This window comes from Belonocnema kinseyi, chromosome 5 (genome assembly GCF_010883055.1).
Source record: "Belonocnema kinseyi isolate 2016_QV_RU_SX_M_011 chromosome 5, B_treatae_v1, whole genome shotgun sequence".
Taxonomy (NCBI): Eukaryota; Metazoa; Arthropoda; class Insecta; order Hymenoptera; family Cynipidae; genus Belonocnema; species Belonocnema kinseyi.
In genome coordinates this window covers 62,835,697-62,850,024 of record NC_046661.1, presented here as the reverse complement: position 1 = coordinate 62,850,024, position 14,328 = coordinate 62,835,697, and the positions used below count along the sequence as shown (strand labels likewise).

Genomic DNA, 14,328 nt, shown 5'->3' with positions numbered 1-14,328 from the left:
ATTAAAATTCGAAAATTTTTTCTAAAGCCTCCAGGGGACTTCGTTTTCGCACGAAAAAATTTTATGTGCCCTTATTGCATCCGGACCCACAATTGTGCATAACTCCTGATACAGATGTTTTTTCTTGAAAAACATCCATAAACAAAATGGTATGAAAAGTATTGTTCGAGTTTTAGAAGGTCATAAGAGCGCGAGTGCCTCGCGCCAATTAGCCGCAGCGCCACCACGCGTACTGTAGTTCGTCAGTGGTTCTAATATATCGCCGGTTCTTATGAAAAAAAACCTTGCAAAATAAAGCTATGAAGAAAAACCATTCGCAAAGCCGCCGTGAAAAATAAATTGTTTATTAGGTCACTTTGAAAAAAAAAACATTGTTTTAAAACACCGTGAAGAAGAACACATCTCAGTAAAATGCTACGAAAAATATATATATTTCGGTAAATGCTGGGGAAACACCTTATTCATATAAGCGTCGTGAAAAGAAACCTTATTTTTGAACAAGCCGTGAAAAAGACCGTTTTTGTTTAAACTTTTAAAGAAACTGTTCTATTTCAAGAAAAAAAACTATAATAATAATTTTGCCGTAAAAAAGTATTATTGGTGAACTATGCAAAAAAATATAAATAAATATTAAGTAAAAATCGTGTGTTTTACGCTGCCAGCCTTTTATTGCCTGGGTTTAAGTGTTGTTTATATATGTATGTTTAATATAGAGCACGTGAATCTATAGATACCCGATAAGAAGAAAAGAATTCAGAAAAATTCAGAATCTGAATTCCCATTAATATGTGAATTTTTCTCTGTCGAAAGTTCCACCAAGGAGTAGAAAAAAAAGCAAAATCTATTCTTTTCAATCGACTTTATGGGTTATGGGTCGCTGATCGCGAACCTGAATTCAGAAACTATAAATATTCAAATTCAAGATGCCGGTTCCAAAATTAAAAAAAAAGGGATATGCTAGCTTGAAAATCTATGCTCTGGGTTTTTTAGGGTCGCTGATTACAGATCTGAAGTAAGAATTTGGAAATATTAAAATTCAAGATAACGGTTTCAAAATTTTTCAAAACGAGATATACGAGCTTGAAAATCTATACTCGGGGTTTTTGGAGAAGCTGCTTACGAATTTCAAGTTTCTAAATTAAAATTGAAATTAGTCAATCAAATTTAGTTTACATTGATACGTAAATCTTCGAAATTGTAGATGAGATTTTAAATGCTTTGATTTCAATAATGTAAGCATTTATGGAATTGACGGGTTACGCTTAGTAAGAGTAAATTTAACAAATTTCATCAACATTTCCACCACAATTTATGTGTCAGTGTTAGCCATATGAGATCTATTTTGAAGAATTACGAAAATCTAGTCGTAGATCAGCGATCGTAATCAGCAAACCCAAAAAACCCCAACTATACATTTTGAAGCTTAAATATATATTTTTCAAAATGTTGAAACCGCCATCTTGAATCTGCTATCTTGAATTTGATTATTTCCAAATTCTGATTTCAAATTCGTAATTAGAAATCCCCAAAAACCCATAGTAAAAATTTTGAAGCTCATATATCTCTTTATTCAAAATGTTGAAATCGCCATCTTGAATTCGCCCTCTTAAATTGAAAATTTCAAATGTCTAACTTCAGATTCGTAATCGGCGACCCCAAAAAGCCCCAAGTAGAGATTTTCAAACTCATTTGTCTCTCTTTTTTTTAATTTTAAAATCGCCATCTTGCATGCGCCATCTTGAATTGAAATTTTCGAAATTCTAACTTCATATTCGTAATCAGCGACCCCAAAAACCTCCGAGTAAGAATTTTCAAGGAAATTCACTGAACAGAAAAATACGTACAACAAAGGGTTAATCTACAAAATACAAGCATTTAATGTTAAATTATATAACATACTTTATTATTAATAAAATAATAAAGCATTATAATTAGAATAATAGGGAAAAGTAATTATTTACTTGAAGAAACGATGTGAACAGATTTGCTTCCCGAGCTTTTTCATAATTTATTTTTGCGGATGCCTTTATTAATAAGTTACGTATCACGGTATTTTCATGAATAAGTTTGTTTTTTTACGGTGTTTTCACAGTAAATTTTTTTTTTCATGGTGTTTTCACGAGTAAAGTTTTTCCTCACGGCGTTTCTTGAACACGGTTTCTTTTCGCAGTGTTAACTCAAATATGTTTTTTATTACGGCTATTCAATTATGCGGGTTTTTTTTTCACAATATTTATACAAGACGTGATTTTTTCACAGCGTTTACCAATTTGTATTTTTGTTTACAGTGCTTACTGACATATATTTTTGTTTATCACACTTTGTAGAAATGAGTTTTTTTCATGGCGGTATGATATGAAGTGTTTTTTTTTCACAGCGATATAATTTACGTGTTCATTCTCCTGAGCACCGGCGATATAACCACTGGTTATGACCTTAAAATCGTGCTCGATTCTGCAAGGAATGTGCAATCAGAAAGCACCCCAAATTGTTAGAGTCAAGCATCATCAACCAAGATTGTTTATTATTTTATTATTAACTGCCGCTTTTATACAGTGAAATCGTTGTAAAAAAATCTAAATCGTTTTCCTACTAAAAAAAATGAGCATAAAATAAAATTTTGTTTACACGAAAACAAAAAATCATTTTTATTAAGTATTAGAACCACTGAGTTTCTGCTCATCTGCTTCATTTCAAGATACTTTTTGATGAGTCCGCCTGCCGCTCACGTTTTAGGGTGCTTTTAGATGTGAGTTTCCTTGTCTCTCACGTTTTAGGGTGGTTTTGGTATGAGTTTCCTCACCTCTCACTGTGGTACTTAAAAAATGAGTTTTTTTTTATTGAATTTAAAGTTTACTCTGCTCTTTTCTTCACGATCTTTCACTGCAGAAAAATGCCACACTTTGGAGATAACAAATAATTTTTCCACGTCAGAATTGATTCCGGAAAGGGTATAAAAGAATAGTATTTTTAATGTCCGAAATAATCTTCAGCTCAACCAAAACTTTCTACCGCATTGTCTTCCTGGGATGTTTTTTAAGAGAAAAAATCTGTATCTTGACAACCCGTTATACTAGGTGCGCCTCCTCTACATAATTGAAAGCTGTCCACTGTCACTAATATCTGGCGGAGTTTCAATAAGATAGGCCAGACCAAAATTTTCGGTAGGGAAATTTTGCAAATTTGACCCCATATACAGGGTGGACACGCTGGGGCGTACATCCCGCTAACAAGCGTAGAATAGAGAAAAATTAATATTTTCAGATTTCAGCGCAAAAGTGAAGTTTTATATTCTCCCAAAGAGAACGTGTTTTCAATATACTTAATTCCTTCTAATTGTACCGGTAACGCACTTCATAGAGATATTTTTTATACCTCAGAAGTGGTCATATTTTGATTTTATTTAATTCCTTCTAATAAGTTCACAAAATATGCGTACTAAGTTGTGTTAATTCCTTCATGCGGATTGGAAAATCTGAAATTTTAATTCTCACCAATTCAACTTTGCCGCTCTAGAGTTAAAATTATTTAAATTCACACATTTGCATAGATTTCTTTGTTGCATTTTTTAAGACGTTTAATCAAATGATTAAAATATAAATAAATATAAATTTGATATTTTTCCAATTTATAAGTTATAAAAAGATTTAATAATGAAAACTAGGTAAAATAAATGCTTTCGTTAAATTTTACTAAGTCGATTGAGAGGAATAGGATTTGCACTTTTTCTGTTCCCGTTGGGGGATTTTTAGACGGAGGAAATATCGCGTATTCATAGGAATACAAATTCTTAATTTTTCTGAATTCAACGCTTGTTACCGAGATGTATAGAGAAATTGAATGCTACTTGATTTGCGCAGCAGCAGGGGCGAAGCCATTCTACAAGGGCATTTCTAAATTTTGTGGCTTTAAAGTTGCATTCGAATCGACCATTCGGTCAACTCCGTGCATCTTCGAATTAAGTTTATCATAGGTTTCATGGTTGCGTTCTAAATTTCAAATGGAAACAATTTTGAAAAAATATAGGTTATGTAAGGTACTAATTACAAATAATAAATGTGTTTAATTAATAATAGATTGAGACATCTGGAATGAGAAGAAAACGAAAATTTTTTTCTGTGCCAACAAATTTATGGAATGGCTGCCGAATGAGAAATACTCTGTAGTGTAGATATTCTGCGCTTCCAGTAAAGAGTGTATTGTATCTAATGTTTATTTGCGGCCTAAAAAGTTATGACATAAATAGACAGGATATGTTTTGAACAAAGTGAATAAAATATTACGTGCGAAAACTTAAAAATGATATTAAACCTTGAAATAATGACAGACCGTCCCAGCATGTTTTTCATTAGTTTATCTACCAGAGAGATGACCTATCCTAATTTTAATTAACAACATTTTTATGGACTTTGTTATTTCAGAAAATGTTTTCTCTGGACATCATCTAAAAGTAAGGATTTATATCAGCCATTAAAATTAATTTTGCGATTGGATGATAAGAGCGCATCAGAGATCAATCTACAAGCGATATTTCCAGTCAGTCAGTTTATTCCAAATTTTTATTTCTGGATCTGATTTCCAAATTGTGATTTGTCCATCCCCTAAAATTAATTATAAGTCATTTTGATGATAAGACTGTACGAGAAAAATAGTTCGAGGCGGAATGACTTGTCTGCATTTTAATTAACAAAACTTTTAGGAACTTTGTTATTTTAGAATATGTTTTCTCTGGACCTCATCTCGAAATTGGGTTTGATCAACCCTTAAAATAAATTTCGAGTCTCTTCGAATAGTAGCGTTTGCATGTTGTAAAATAAATAAATGGTGTAAAAAAATGGATATAAATGTATATAAATATAAATAACTGGAAATAAATGGATGTTGTCCTATATTTACTATCAGTAAAAAAATTTCTTGTATGAGGAAATAAGTTTAACTTTTAGGCTAAAAATGAGTAAATGAGATGCTTTTGTGTAAAATAATGAGCTATTTTTGCAATGATTCCTCATTAAATTTGAAATAAACTGGCGGGCTAGAGATATCGCTTTTAGAATTATTTCTGATGGGCTCTTATCATCAACTCGCAAAATTAATTTTAGTGGCTGATCAAACCTTATTTTGAAATGAGGTCCAGAGAAAACATCTTTGAAAAATAACGAAGTTCCTAAAAACTTTTTTAATTGAAATTATGAGAAGTCAACTCTCTGGTAGATGTCTTCTGGATAGATTCTTACATTCAGCAATCAATAATTAATATAATGATAAACACGCTGGACCAGTCTCTCAATATTTCGAGGTTATATTACGATTCGCTTGTTTGCCCGAATCTCTGTAAGTAAATGTAATTAATATCATATTTAAGTTTTCGCACGTTATAATTTATTCATTTTGTTCAAAACATATCCTGTCTATTTATGACCAGAGAGCGGACGGGCGTAGTCTGAAGTTGCGCACGGAGCTCAGTCTCGGCTCTCTCGTTGCGGAGAACCGTCGCACGGGAGAAGTGGCGGGAGAGCCGCGCGAAAATTTGAATGATTGTGTCTGTGATGAGCAGACTGCTGGACCTGGAAATCTGGAAATGACAGTGAATTTATTTTTTGACCGGGAATTTTACAAATGTTTAGAAAATAAATCTGTCCAACTTTGATTTCAACTGCCATTTAAATAATTAGCTAAATTGTTATATTTTTAATTATGATATCATTCAGTTTAGAATGTTTAATTCTTAAATCTTTCACTTAAAAATGTTATGTTTTAATTTTAAGCGTACATTTTTATTTAAAGAATTTAAAAATGCAGATTTAAAGACCTAAAAAATTAGAAATTAGAAATGTTTTAAATAGGTGGTTTAGGATTAAAAACAAACATTTTTAGCCGATAAAATTTGAATAAAAATTAATTAATAATTTTTTAATTGAACTGTATATTAAGTATTAAAAAGTAAATAATGATAGCTTTTAGAAGACGATTCGGAATCAGTTCATAGTTTTAGAATTTCCAGATTTGAAATTTAAAAAATAAACTGTTTGAATTTGAAATAATATATTCGTAATTAAAGGCTTTAATTAAATTTGCAATATTGTTTCATTTTAAAATATTCCATTTTTAAACCATCCAATTTGAGATTTTTTAATTAGGAAAAATAACAATGGTTTAATATTTAGAAACATCTGACTGTTCATTTAAAATTCGTAATTATTAATTTAATTTATTACTCAAACTGTTGAATTGTTATGTATAAATAACCATTTAACACCCACTATCCTTAGAAAAAATTCAAGTAAGTTCAAGAAATATTTAGAAGGATTGAAAAAATTCAAACTTAATTAAATATCTGAAATGATTTCAAATAATTACGAAGATTTTTAAGAATTGTGAAAGGCTTTAAAAGAATAAAACACATTTCCTTAAGATTCGTAGGAAAATTGAAAATGATTCTTCATTTTGAAAAATTAATTTAAGAGAAAGTTTAAAAAGATTTAGAAAGATTTTAAATGAACAGTCAGATATTTCTAAATATTAGATAATTGTTATTTTTCTTAATTAAAAAATTTCAAATTGAATGCTTTACAAATGGAATCTTTTAAACTGAAACAATAAGTGAAATTTTATTAAAGCCTTTAATTACGAATATATTATTTTAAAGCTATTTTAAAATTAAAAATAGTTCATAAAATTTCAATCTGGTGTTTACATTTGTCTAACTAATAAGGCTTTCAAATTTAAACAGTTTAATTTTTAAAGTTTAAATTTGGATATTCTAAAATTATGTACTGATTTCGAATCGTCTTGTAAAATCAATTATTATTTGCTTTTTATTACTTAAAATACAGTTCAATTTCAAAATTATTAATTAATTGATATCCACATTTGATCGACTAAAAATGTTTTTTTTCCTACACCATCTATTTCAAACATTTAAAATTTTTCAAGTCTTTGAAACTGCATTTTAAAATTCTTTAAATAAAAATGTACGCTTAAAAATTAAAATAGAACATGTTTAAAGTGAAATATTTTCGAACTACTCATTCTAAACTTAATGATATCATAATTGAAAAATATAACAATTTAGCTAATTATTTAAAACACGGACAAAATCAAAGCTGTACAGATTTATTTTCTAATAATTTGTAAAATTACCGGTCAAAAAATAAATTTACTGTCTTTTCTCGATTTTCAGGTCCAGGGCCCACCTTGTATTTGCACTGATGATAGCGTACCATTTCTCGCTCTATTTTCTTCTTATTCTACTCTGTGCTGTCTGCTCATCACAGCCAAATACATTCAAATGTTCACGCGGCTCTCCCATCACTTCCACCCATGCGACGGTTCACCGCAACAAGGGAGCCGAGGCTACGCTCCGTGCGCAGCTTCAGACTACGCTCGTCCGCTCTCTGTTATGACATACCTTTTTAGGCCGCAAATGAGCGTTAGATACAATTCACTCTTCCTTCACTGGAAGCGCAGAATATCTACGCTTCAGAATATTAGAAAAAAAGGGAATAGAATAATAAAAATACTTAGTTTCCGGGGAGGGATGTTCCAGCCCCCCCCCCCCCTTCACTACGCCGCTGCAACTATGGAACCGGTGATCAACTTGATTCAAAGATGCACGGAGTTTACCGAATGGCCGATCCGACAACAACTTTAAAGCCGCGAAATTTGAAAATTCCCTTGTAGAATGGTTTCTCCCCTGCTGTTATGCAAATCTCGTAGCATTTAAGTACTCTGTACAAGTCAGCACCAGCGTGTCCACCCTATATATGGGGTAAAATTTGCCGAAAGTAACCGTCAAAAAATCTCATGTCGCCATCTTATTCCAACTTCGTCAGATCGTAGTGCTAGTGGACCTCTTTAAATTCTGTAAGGGGGGTACATCTAGTACAACGGGTTTTTAAGATACAGGGACCTGAATTTTCGATGATTCACCCCGACCGCTGACATTCAATTGTACATAACTCCTTATAAACTTATCAAATTTCACTTTTTTATGGGGGTTGGTCGTTGGACTTTGAAAGAATAGTTAGTTTTCGGAAAACCGTCTCTGCCTTTTGGTGAAAGCCTCATGTGGCGAATCTGTAGCCTCCGTGGCGCGTAATGAATGTGGCGAATCGATTCTTGGCCAACGGGTCGTTTTGCTTGACATTTGTATTCACTACAGGTAATTTCTAATATTTCAAATATACACTAAATAGTGGAATAAAAGAAATCCTACCCCGCTTAGAATCAGTGTAGATTGCGAAAGTGCGCTTCTGAATCGTAAAAATTCCGGTTATTGTAGTGCTGAAATGAAAACTTTCAAAACGGCGTGATGCCGTTCAATGAAAGTGCTCAAAGAGAAAAGAAACTATTCTTATTGAGTTCACGTGCGCGGAAACGAAGTTAATTCGCAAGGCACAATGTGCGTGTGTGATGGTTTGAGTAGAAATGAACAACGAGCAAATTGCAGCACAAACTCTTATAAACGTAGCTGATGGATCAGGCGTTTTGATTTCCGCCACCAAATCCTCTTAGAAATGATCAGCATACGATTGATAACGCACAACTGGTAAATGGGCAACAACCAGCAGCAGCAAATGAGGTACAGCAGTTGTTAGCAGTCATGACGGCCTTGATGCACACTATTTCTATGTTCGATGGTCTATCTGCTCCTGCTAGTGCAAACGTGTGGATCAAGCTGCTGGAGTGTACTGCGATGCTTCACCATTGGACAGAGGCAGTCGCTTTTGAAACAGCCCGTAGTCACCTAGAAAAATCTGCCAAAAATTGGTACCTCGCCAATATGGATTCCATTACAGATTGGGCCTCTTTTCATCTTGCCTTTCTTAACACTTTTCTTATTGAGAGCTCACTGACTAAACGATTCAAAGAAATGCAGCGCAGATTGCAAGGGCCAAATGAGAACATAACGGAATTCTTCTTCGATAAACTACGCCTCTGCCAAGCCTTGGGATTCGAACTGGATGAGATTCAGAAACAGATGTCTATTGGTCTCTGGTCGAGAGAAAAGAGCAATGCGATAATGAGTACAAGACATTTCGACGTTGATGACTTACTCAAGAATATCATCAATTTCGAAAGCTTGGAGCCAGCCCGAAAGAAACGGATCAGCGCTTCGAGAGATTCAGAGAGAAGTTCTCGAGATTGACACGGCGGTTCGAGAGAAGAAAGAAAAGGCTCAGCGCAGTTCAACAGCAGAGAAAGCGTACACCAGAAATGAACGAAGCGTAAGAATACTGAAGTAGCTAATAAGAAAATATAATACCTTCCATGTCATGCGGAAGGTCATATAGCCAGGGAATGTTGTCCTAAAAAAAAGAGGTAAGGTGTTTCAATTGCCAAGAATTCGGGCCTATTTCTAAAGATTGTAGGAAAGCGCTACGAAAAACGCAGGTAAATTCAGTAGATTCGCCTACTGAATTTAAAATAATTACGAAGTATGAAAAGAAAGTTGATGTAAGTGGTATAGAAATTTTTGTTCTAATTCAGTCGTTTTGACTTACGATTTTAAATGTATTCATGCTCCAAATGTCTTGGTAGATTTTAGTGGAGGTAAGACAAAATCAAACGGTGTAATTTATGAAACTAGTTTACTTTCAAATGGATGACCGAATCGGGTTTGTTTACAAAGATAGTTTCGTATTTCAATCTAATCCCGTAGTTGACAGTCAGGATACGAAGCCAAAAAAAGCAAAAGTTATTGAGAACACGCGCATTCCCCGAGGTACTGTCAATTTTATTCGCATAAAGTGTGAAAATGAACAACTTGAATTACCGATTATTAATCAAAGAGAAAATAATATTTTCGTCAAATCGGGCGATAAGTTAGAAAATTTGGTTCTGACTATTAAAGGAACTGTTCCGAAATTAGAACCGAGAAGAAACCCGATAACAGATAATGATATCATAACTGCTCCTACGCTAAAACCAGAAAATAAAATTCAGATTTTGAACTTTCTTATTAAGTACAGAGTATCCTCCGCTATGAATGTGTCAAAACTTGGATGTACCAATTTAATTAAGATGAACATCCAAGAGAAACCCGGAAGTTTACCTCCTTATTTAGCAGCGTATAAAGCGAGTTCTGCGCAAAGAACGACAATGCGTCAAAAAGTTGGCGAGTGGAAATCTTGGACCACATGGACCCAAACATGCACTGACGTACTTCGATGACATTCTCATTCATGCGCGTCCTTCGGAATAATTATTAGAGAAAATCGAAAAAATTCTAGTTCTATCAAAAGACGCAGGGTTAACTTTAAATTTAATGAAATACAGATTTAGAATGGAACGGGTTGAATATCTGGGATTTGTCTTTGATAAAAATGGTATTAGTTCTAGGGAAAGAACGGTTAGCGTGATTGTAAAATTTCCAACCCCTACGAATGTGCACAAAGCTCGACAATTCAACGGTCTATTCAGATATTTTCGGAGGTTCATACCAGACTTCTCTAAGGTAATTGGACTAATCATTGATTTATTTAAATAGAATGCAAAATTTTTCTGGTACAAACGTCGCAAAAGAGCTTTTCAAACAATTAAAGGAATGATCGGAACAAAACCTATGCTAGCCTATATTAATACGAATGCGAATCGAACCGAGTTATATACGGACGCGTCAGCTGCTGGTCTAGGAGCAATGTTGTTTCAAGCGAAGAATAGAAAATATTTACGCGTTTTTTGTGTATGCTATTAGCAGAGGACGTCCGAAGTGGAGCGCGCGTATCACTGAAGTAAACTAGAACTATTGGCAATTGTGTGGGATAGTTTGTGTGGAACGTCTAAGACCTTTCTTGATTGGTAATCACTTTATGGCGTTAACCGATTGCCAAGCGTTAATTTATATTAATTATTTAAAGACCAGGAATCCACAAGTTGTTCGTTGTCTCAATCAGCTTGCAGACTTTTTGTTCGATATCCAACATAGAAAGGGAGAACAGATGAAGCACGTAGATGCGCTTTCTCGTGCACCTGTTGAAGAAGCTGATCAGAGTTTAGAAAGAGACACGATACTTGGTGCTTTGATTAGAGATGACGAAATCTAATGTACCAAAATAGCGACGAAAGTTTGTCACGAAAAATTACAATTTTACAAAAGATTAATCGAGAACGAAAAAAGAGAGAAATGGGCGAAATTGTCGACTATGTCTTGCGCAATGGTAATCATGTAATTAAAAATCATGATTTGTCTAGCCACTTTATTGTAGAGAAAACTCTAGCACGAATCAATGAATTTTATTACTTTCGAAAATGCTTAATTATATCAAAACGCATATAGCGTCGTCCGTCGAATGATTTTTCCCAAAAAATAAATCTGGGAAACCAAATGGCGAGCTCTATCCGATTCCCCCCGGAACACGACCTTTTGGTGTAATTCATGTAGATTATACAGAAGATAGAGGTCGAACAAAAGGATGCAAAAAGAGCTATGATAGATCGCACGTCATTAACGTTCAATTTCAAGTAGCAGAGATTGTTGTAATGAAAAGAGATTCAACTGCGACGGGAGAATCAACAAAATTGCCACCCCGCTTTGAATGACCTTTAGTTGTCTCTGAATGTCTTCCTTCTGATACGTATAGAGTAGAAAGCCTACTCCAAAAGGAGAAGCTGCAAAGTAGAACTACGGCACACGTAAGCCAATTGCGTATATGGACAGGCCATGCCGATGAGAGCGAAAGCGATAACGATAGTGTAGGTGACAGCGAAATCGACGAGTATCACCTACTAAATATAATGTATCTTCGAAGAGAATTTCTGTAACAGAATCAGATTCAGACTCGGAAAGGGATGTAAAATCGAGAATGGTAGAAAACATAAATGCGACGAAAGACGTTATGGTGTCAAAGCTAAATTTAAGATCAAAAGTTACTTTTAATTAAGATGGAAAAAATTACGATGTAGTTCGCGAATTCGAAATAAGCCTACTAGATATGTTCCTTCGAACTTGTAAGTGAAAGACTGTCTAAGCTGTTTTTTTTTCATTTGTATGTAACTTGGAGGCCAAGCTAATGCCAGAATGGTAGAATATTAGACATTTGAACCAAGCGGTTCTGAACCAACGGGCCGTTTTACTTAACAATAAAAAAATTATTTCACCCTGATTTTGTATCTTTAAAAACGTTTTTGAGTTTTTCTCCAAAATTTAAATTTTATTTATTGGGCTAGAAAAAAAGCTTGATTTTTTCTCATAAAAAACATTAAATGAAATGGGATGGAAAATAATCGTGGAGTTGCATGCGGTAGTACGAGCCCGGTTGCCCCGCGCTAATTAGCTACAGCGCTGCTGGGCGTGATGCAGTGGCTCAGTGGTTCCTATACTTGATCAAAATCTTTCTTCTGTGTACGTGTAACGAATTTTTTATTTTATTTATACTTTTATGAGCCTGGAAAACAATCTAGTTATTTTCAATGTTAAATTATCAAGACGGTAGTTAATAATAAAATAATAAGCTATTATGTGGGCGGTCCTGCTGGCCTGTTATATTTCCAGATGGTTTTTGATGGGTCAATTTGATTCCAATGTTTTGGTGAGTTTTTTTGTATTAATTTCTTTGCATATATCAATTTAAAGTGCTTTTCGGTGTTATTCTCGTTGCCTTTTGGTGTGAGTCCCCTTGTCTCTCACAGTGTTACTTGAAAAATGATTTTTTATTCATTTCAACTTTCACTTTGCTCTTCTCTGCTCGAGCTCTGTGCGATTTGTCTATTCTGTAGAGGGTTTAAAAAAATGGTATTTTTGTGCGCCCGGCATAGTCTTTGCAAAATCAAATCGAGTTTTAAGATATTTAGCATGGCACGTTTAACGAGTCTTTTTAAATTGACAAATCATTATAGGTTATTATTTTATTATTCGTTTTAGGGTTCTTTTCAAAAGAAAAAATCAAGCTTTTTTTCTAGCGTAATTAAAAAAAATTCCGATTTTGGAGAAAAACTCAAAAACGTTTTCTTTAAATGAAAAATGAAATCGAAATAATTTTTTCATTGTTCAATGATTATTTTTATTGAAAACCTCGTCAAAATACCTTTTTAAAGCCCACATAAAAAGTGAAATTTGATAAATTGATCAGAAGATATGTATAATTAAATGTTAGCGGTCGGGATGAATCATCGAAAATGCGGGCCCCTCTATCTCGAGAACTCGTTGTACTAGGTGTACCCCTTTACAGAATTAAAAGCGGTCCATTAGCACTACAATCTGGCGAAGTTTGAATAAGATGTCGGCATCGAAATTTTGGACGGAGACTTTTGGCAAATTTTATCCTGTATTTAGAGTGGAGATGCTAGGGCTTAATTATTTTTATTTTTAATAATTGAAAGTTTAAACAACCAGCGCAGGATCCCTATCAGAACAACTGCGATCTATGAAAATGACACTGAGTATCCGACAAACCTCGGTAAAGCCGTATTTAGATCAATGGTTCCCGGCTCCGATTACGGTTACCATTGAAGCCGTCGACCAATTAGCGTGCAGCACAACCCGCGCTGATTGGTCGACGGTTGCAATCTCGATCGTAATCGGAACCGGGAACCTTTCATCTAAATACGGCTTTACCGAGGTTGTACGGATAGCCAGTGTCATTTTCATAGATCGCAGTTGTTCTGACAGAGATCCTGCGCTGATTGGCCACAAGGTACGATGACATCATAACGACAGGCCGTCGAAACCTTGTGTGTCTTAAGAAAACGGAGAGACCCAAAGATTACAGCCTTCTAAATTCCTTTCGCAAGTGTCTTGGCATGTTTTTGACACGCGTGTATGATTTTTAAGTTATGAACCAGTAATAGCTTCGTACCTACAAAAGCACTGATCACAAGAACAATTATGTAAACCGAATATTTTATTTACAATCGCTGTAGCTCCCTTTTAAGGTCTTGATGCCTCACCTCCTTTTGCTTCTTCTTGGCAGTGATATTCTCGGACGGAGCCAAGAATTCGATCACGAATAAAGTTTGTTCCTCGAAGTTCTGGAAAACAAGGTCAGGTCTCAATTGTGCAATGGAGACTGCTATCGAAACATTTTTTTTCTGAATTGTAGCCATACTTTAATAAAAAAATGCAGTTACAAAGTGAAGAAAGGAGGAAATTGAAAAACTTTAATTTCTATAGGTTTGGCCACTTATATTGGTTATTTGCAAACAACTTGAGGTGTTTCATTTTTGAGGAACGTAACGTATCGGAAATTGATAAGGAAGCGATGGAATTTGCCCACATAGTAATATGCGGTAAACTCTTGTAAAATCGCCACCAGCAGCGGAGCGCACTTGTAAGACTGGTAGCACTGGAGTGCGAACCTACCTGGCTACCAAAGTGTGGAGCACCAGCTC

General features: G+C 34.4%; 1 protein-coding gene across 6 annotated transcripts in view; it reads left to right on the top strand.

Annotated features, from left to right (window-relative positions):
- The window catches only part of LOC117172735 (zinc finger protein ztf-16), a 202,389-nt gene that overhangs the window by 165,791 nt on the left and 22,270 nt on the right, over positions 1 to 14,328 (top strand). The gene's annotated exons all lie outside the window — the stretch shown is intronic.